Source organism: Platichthys flesus, chromosome 24, assembly GCF_949316205.1.
Source record: "Platichthys flesus chromosome 24, fPlaFle2.1, whole genome shotgun sequence".
In the NCBI taxonomy this organism is placed as follows: domain Eukaryota; kingdom Metazoa; phylum Chordata; class Actinopteri; order Pleuronectiformes; family Pleuronectidae; genus Platichthys; species Platichthys flesus.
The window spans coordinates 11,481,942-11,488,817 of NC_084968.1; positions in this window are offsets into that span (position 1 = coordinate 11,481,942).

Genomic DNA, 6,876 nt, shown 5'->3' on the forward strand with positions numbered 1-6,876 from the left:
TTAGGATTTTAATGACGTTACAAGTCTGACAGTGTGATAATTTACACCTCCACATTTGTTTGTGACTCCACAGTCGCTTTCTCTGCCAGTCGACTTCTTCATTTCAACAATCTGCCAAACTGGCTGCAGAGTCGTGTGGCGCTGATGAATATTTAATGGGCAACAATGTTTTCCTCCATGTTTTATCACAGACCACAGATCAGCCTTTTCTGTGTGAACCACAATATGCCGCGGAGGAGATTTCTCCCGATGGAGACGAGGAGCTATGAGTCCAGGAGACGCCACCGGGGGACGGTGTCCTGGTGGATGGAGGCGGCGGCAGAAGCTCGGGCCGGTTGTCCCAAAGCACATGTCGTCAGGAAGTAGGTGCAAAACACACAAGACATGTTTACACACACACACACACACACACACACACGCCTGTCACTGGTGGTGTCAGGACAGAAATTGGGATGTGGAGAAAGAACCAGGATCTGTCGTGTGATAGTTTTCACAGCTTTCAAAATGCTGTTTGACAGGTTATGAACTCGCCATGTTCCCGACGTGACAACAGATCATCGCTGGTCTTTTATTAAACCAGAGACGTACACGTTCACCGTGGTGTCAGCATTCACATCCCACTGCACCGACAGGGCTGGAAGAGGCAGAGCCGAGTGAAATGCTCTCTGTAGACTCATCTGGTTCATCCAGTGGAAGGAAGTGAATGAAACTCTCCACTCGACTGCAGAGTTAGAGAAGTTTCACCATTTATTTAAAATTGTAAAAATTCCAGCTGCTTTATCCTTCTGTTTCCACACGAGGTGAAACTACATTGTGTCAGTCGTGCTGTAACAGACACAAATATTCGATTTCCTTTTTATATTCTTAACTATAAATGTAGATGTGTGATGGAAACACACATTAACCAGGTTACACAGCAGCAGAGAGTCTCTCGTCGATCAGATCGTGGCAGCACAGGAAGAAGCTGGAAGTAGAAATCCTCCGAGGGGTCGATGCTCGGGTCCCTGAATTACCTCAATGGTTCTCACATTTGAAATTGAATAGGCTCGCTGAATGATTTAGGGGCCGGCTTTATGGGAATGATGGAGAGCAAGTGCGGTAACAGTGTGCATAGTGTAACCGGCTCGAAACAGTAAACAGACGTGGAGAAACATAATAGCAGAGCTTATAAATGGATGCCCACGCACAAGACACGTGAACAGACACAAATAGCCCAATGCAGCGAGAATGCAAGCAGCAAAACACACGTAGTAAATCTCATGAATGGATGTTCAACACATAAACTGTGATGTGCATTTGTATTTGCGGGTCTTTTATGGTTTGTGGTATTGCAGCAGGCAGTGTTCACACTCCCTCAGCTTCTACTCAGTCTCTCTCTATGTCAGAGTCTCAGAAACCACTGGAGGGCTTTCAGGGCGGGAAGCATGTGACCTCCGAGGTCGACCAGATGAAGGAGAGAATATCTTTAAAGAAATAATAACCTCTGTCACCTCGGCCAAGAAGGTTATGTTTTCATCTGGGTTTGTGCATTTCATGTTGTCGAAGGTCTTAAATCATTGTAAAATCACGTGGTCAGCTTGTAGTGTCTCATATCTCCATGTATAAGTGTCACGTGTTCTTGTGTTTCCAGCGGCTTCCTCTCTGCTCCTGGTCCCTCTTCACCATCGGGGGGGCGTGGTCTTCTCCAACCAGATCCAATCAGAACACCGGAAGATGAGCCGTGTGTCTGGAGGTTGGTAAAGCGATACGAGGCGATTCTGCTCCCTTGACCTCGTTGTCCGTCTTCCTCTCCTGCCGTTGACCTGAAGGCACAAAAAGGACATTTGACATTTACAATAGTTTTCATTGGCGTCTTTTCTTTCTTCATCTGTATTCCCATCATCGGGTCACATCACCGTCCTGCTCTTCACCCTTACTCCACAACCCCCCCCTCCCCTTATCAAGCTCCCTCTTCTCTTCTTTACACATTACTTATACTTCTCAGAAACACCGCTGCTCAACCACGTTGCCCTTTCTACTTTTTTATTCTCCTCGTGTACTTTTTTCAATTTAGTCTTTCAAATCCACTTTCCTCGTCTCTTGTGAGTTTCTCTTTTCTCTTCCCCTCTCCACTGAAGGGTGGAGGAATGGAGGGCATAGCAGCTGCATGTTCGACAGGACTAATAAGCCTGATGTTTTACCTTGAACGAGGGCCGCGGCTGCTTTGTTCATTTAACAATAGCTGTTCAAGTCGAGAACGTTTTTATCACCTCCTCGTTTGCGGCTTTTGTCACGCTCGACCCCAGAGGGAATCGAACCGCTAACCCTGCTAGTGTGGCTGTCATGCTTTACCACACAGAGAGAACTCCAGCAGCACGGGGATTATTCCAAAAATATTCCGCAGCACACGAATCCCTCGACTTTCTTACTAGTTCATGAGTTTGTGAAAAAGTAGAGGAGCACTTTCCCCCCTTATTTTTCGACACGCCCTTCAAGTGAAGGAGAAAATGCTTAAACACGTTGGGTATTCAGCAGCGGTGTGTGCTGGTCGGGACATTTCTCACTTCACAGGCCACAGTGAGAAGTTGGGATTCGGATGAGAGGGGAGGATTTTCAAGGTGTGCACCGTGAAAAATACAGTGGGTTTACAGAGGAACACACACAGACACACACAGACACACACAGACACACACAGACACACACACACTGACACAGATCAATGCAGAAGTCAGAACTAGAGGCTGTCGTCTGTGTTCACAGAAGCAGAATGATGATATATAATCATTGTTTTTTCAAGCACTTCATGAAGTTAAGTTTGTCATTCAGCTGCAGGAAGACACAGACACGAGTCGTCTGTTGTTCAGGCTTTGGTTTTTTATAAACGCTGAGAAGAATAACACATTATGGGGAATATGGTTTTCGGCAGATTTGACTTTATATGTTAAAAATCCTTTATTAAATCCCATTAACGTCCCACTAGACATGTAATATGACACATCTCTTTCGTGGGTTTACAAGCTGCAGTTCAGAGAGTTACAGGAGTCACTGAGGGGGGGCGGGGGGGGGGACTTTGTCCCACAGTCGTCAAGTTCGGTTTAAACCGTGGGTGAGATGGTTCTTCTTTTAGTCACATGGTCTGCTGATGTATGAAAGTGAAGTCGCTGTGAGGCAGTGGGAGGTTTGGATTGCGACACAAAGCTGTTTCCTGGAGGCACTGGAATCTCGGTAGGAAAGATGAGCTATCAGCTTTATTCAGCGTTGTTCGATAAGACACTTAAAGTGAGAATCAGAAGTTTTTTAAAATCTTTCTCTTGTGAGTTCTCTAACTTTCTCTAACTGCAGTTCCAAATTTCTGGAGTTCCTTTTACATTTTTCATGATGACACAACTGAGCCCTGTGTTATTTATCAATATATTAATTTTCCATTTCTGTTTTATTTAAATTAAATCCTACTCCTTTGATCTGTTGTCAAAAAACAAAGGATACCAGAATAGAGTTTCACCAGGAGGAACACTTTTGCAAACAAAATCATTTTGAGTATTTATCAGATTTAAGCTTTTATTAGATCACTTAGAAATTAAATGGATCAAATTTGGGATGAGAACAGTTTCTCAGAATCCAACAGCGTTGACTCTTGGATCTCACCTCAGAATCAAATGCAACACTTGTGTGTCGTGGATATTTTAGTCAGATATGTGAGCTCATGTAGTGAAGCGTTATCTGTGTGTGTGGGGGGGGGGGGGGGGGGGGTCTGCACGGAGCAAGTCTGCCATCTGCTGGTCAGACAGGAGAGTGACAGCACTCTGAGACTGAGCCACTGTGTTGATGTAGAGATTCACCTCCAGTTTGGTTCAGTGTGATTTTAAGTCATAATCTGCTGTGTGTTATCAAAGCGTAGTTATTTCTTACATCAATTTGAGACTTAGTCATGAGAGGAGAAGTTTAAATAACTTTAAATAAAATTGTATTTCAGCCTTGTTCTAGTGAAAGGAGAAATCTGTAAATTATTCCACGTGGGCATCCTGTGTAAACTTTCTGGGCCCAAAGCTGTTAATTCCACTCGTGATTGATCACTTTAAGAAAAAACTAAATCCGGTTTCCATTACTAATCTGACCCGCAGCAGCTTCCTGCACACTTAGATATGTATGAATGTCACACATGCAAGTCACTAATCACAGTGATCCTGCAGGCGAATGTGTGGATTAAAGAAGAATGTATATATTGTGTAACTCCCGTGCAGTCGTCTTAATCCATACATTTCCAGTTTTTGCACAATCGTGGAGATTTATGCGACGCAGAAGATGAAAAGGATAATAAACTTTCTTCGTCTCTTTCTGTTTTTCTTTCCCTCGTGTGTTCCACTGAGGGGAAACCTGATCAGAGGTCGATCTCCCACGGGTCGCACGAGTCTGAACTTATCTCCCTCCACAGCCCGAGCTGCAGATAAACAGAAGAAACTTCATCTTCTCTCTGTTTCATCCCACACAGAGGCTCCTGCGCCGTGTCACCCCAGAGCTCAAAGGGGGAATCTGTGACTCGATAAGTCCGGGTTAACATCAAGGAGGAGCCATGTTTTATTCATCTGCACAAAGCTCCTGGAATTCACTCAAATCAAAATTCGCCCGCCTTTTATTTTAATTTTTTCTATCCAGAGATCGAGATGAGGTTTGACAGGTATAGAGCTGATTGGATTTCTCCAACTTTGAGAAGCAAAGGGAGGTTTGTGAGAGGAGGAGGAGGAGACCAGGTGATGTTCAGACGTTTTTAAATAATGTAAAAAGTTAGATGAACGTGTTTATTTTCAGATTTCGATGGGATCTATCAAGCAGAATCTGTCAGTCGCATTTTTTATTCTTCTCTGTTTCACTTTCAGCTTTTCACACAATGCGCTGCCTCTCCATAAGTCAGCCGCTCACACATCGAGGTGACCTACCCCCCCGCTGATTCACTTGTTTTGTTGGGATTCTTTCATCCTGTGAATTTCTCTCTCTCTCTCCCTCTCTCTCTCCCTCTCTCTCTGTCCCACCTCTCTCCCATTCTGATCTCCCGCTGTCAAAGAAAGTCAAATAACTTTTCGGAGCAGCACTCCACGAGGTCAGATGGGATTTTGACCACAGAAATATAAAGAAATGTAAAATTTGCTTGATTTTCCCCAGCGGACGCTTGCTGTAACTGGCGTAAAGGTCTCATCTGGTGCTTAAGATAAGTGTTGAATAAACCTGAGCCGAGTCCTGCAGGAGTTTCAAACGATTAGAAGTGGATTTTTATCTCATCTGCTCAAACTTTCTGTTTTTTTTGTGTATTTTCTTTTGTTCTCATTTTATCATCCGTCTTGTTTCACTGCGTTTCATCAACTAAACTAAATCAAACTAAACCTGTAGACTCACTTGTCTCATCACAGCAGAGACTGTGGCTGTCAGCTGAGCTCAAAGTCTCAAATGTCTGATTCTAAAGGAACCTCCAATCAAATCCAGGAGCCATATAATATAGATTAAAATATTTCAGGTCAGATGTTTGACGTTGGAGGATTTTAACCTTCATCATTCCAACACAACGTCAGAGTTTAAGACCTTGAATGAGAAAGAATCCTTTTCATTCTGAGGCTCATTTCCTTATTTTATACAAAACTGACTGCAACTAAATACCACTCGTCTCCTCAAAGTAGATTTTCATTGGAAACAAGTTGTTTTCTCACCCACTCGCAGATGTCAAACTTCTTATAAGATTTTCAGAAAAATTAGGATGTCGATTTTCTTTCTCCTACAGAAAGGCAGATAACTTCTTATTCTTAACCCACTCCATTTCAATGCTGAGGAGAATCACATGCGTTTTAAACTTAACTTCTTTTATGTCACAATGATTTTTCTATCTCTCCAGATAAAAAGAATAAACCTTGTTTTCATTCCTGTTTGTTTGTCAGCAGGATTTCGTGACAGCTACTGGACGGATTTCCAAGAAACTCGGTGGAAAGATGAGACGCTCGCCCGCCGCTCGGTAGGTCCCGGCTCCCGAGTCGAGAAGTTGTTGTTCTGTGTGTTCTGGTGCTTTGAAGTCGGAATGTGGAAAAAAACATGGTCGCTGACATTTCTTTTCAACAGGATCAGGGCGACAGCCACATAAATAATTTAAAATGTAAATCATAAAAAGTTTGTGTATTGGCTATAAGGTGGAGTGACAAAGTTTACGTTAAAAACTGATGAAAACTGATATATGATGAAAGAAATCTGGCATATTTGGAGAACTGGTATGAGTGTTCAACTTGGTGGCACTGAATTCAAGGAGACTTCTTCAGTGTTTCTGTTTTCTAAGTTGTTTACGGTCGCACATCGTTATTTGAAGTACTTCTCTAAGCCCGACACTCACCTGCACACTGTATAACAAGTGTTCAAGTCTCAGGGTTGATCACCGCTCAGTCTACAGTGAAGAGTAAAACTCCTTCAAGGCTGCAGAGCGTTCACTGGCACTTCCTCAGACTCACGTTGCCTGTGTGTCTAAGTGGAGGCGTCCTTGTTAATCTAATGAGTGCAGCAGTCCATCAGTCAGTGGCGTGTCACATCTGTTCGGACTCAGCGGCGCCTCCGTCTGGACGTTGACACTAACAACAAGGTGATTCCCTCAGAGCAGCTGCTGACACCTATTAGCATAACATCAGTCCACAGCTGGTGTTTGGTCCAAGGTTTCTCTGGCACCTGCTGGAACTGTCCAACTTCATTTTAAGTGCCACACAATTCAGGACACAATTTTTAACGAAATTCTCACCACAAGCTGGCCAGATAGTTTTGATGAAGAATAGACGGTAAGAGGAGACACCAGATAATCCACGATTCATGAGATACATTGAAGAACATATAGAAGGAAGCATGTTACATTTAACTCGGTTAAACAAATGTTTGTCA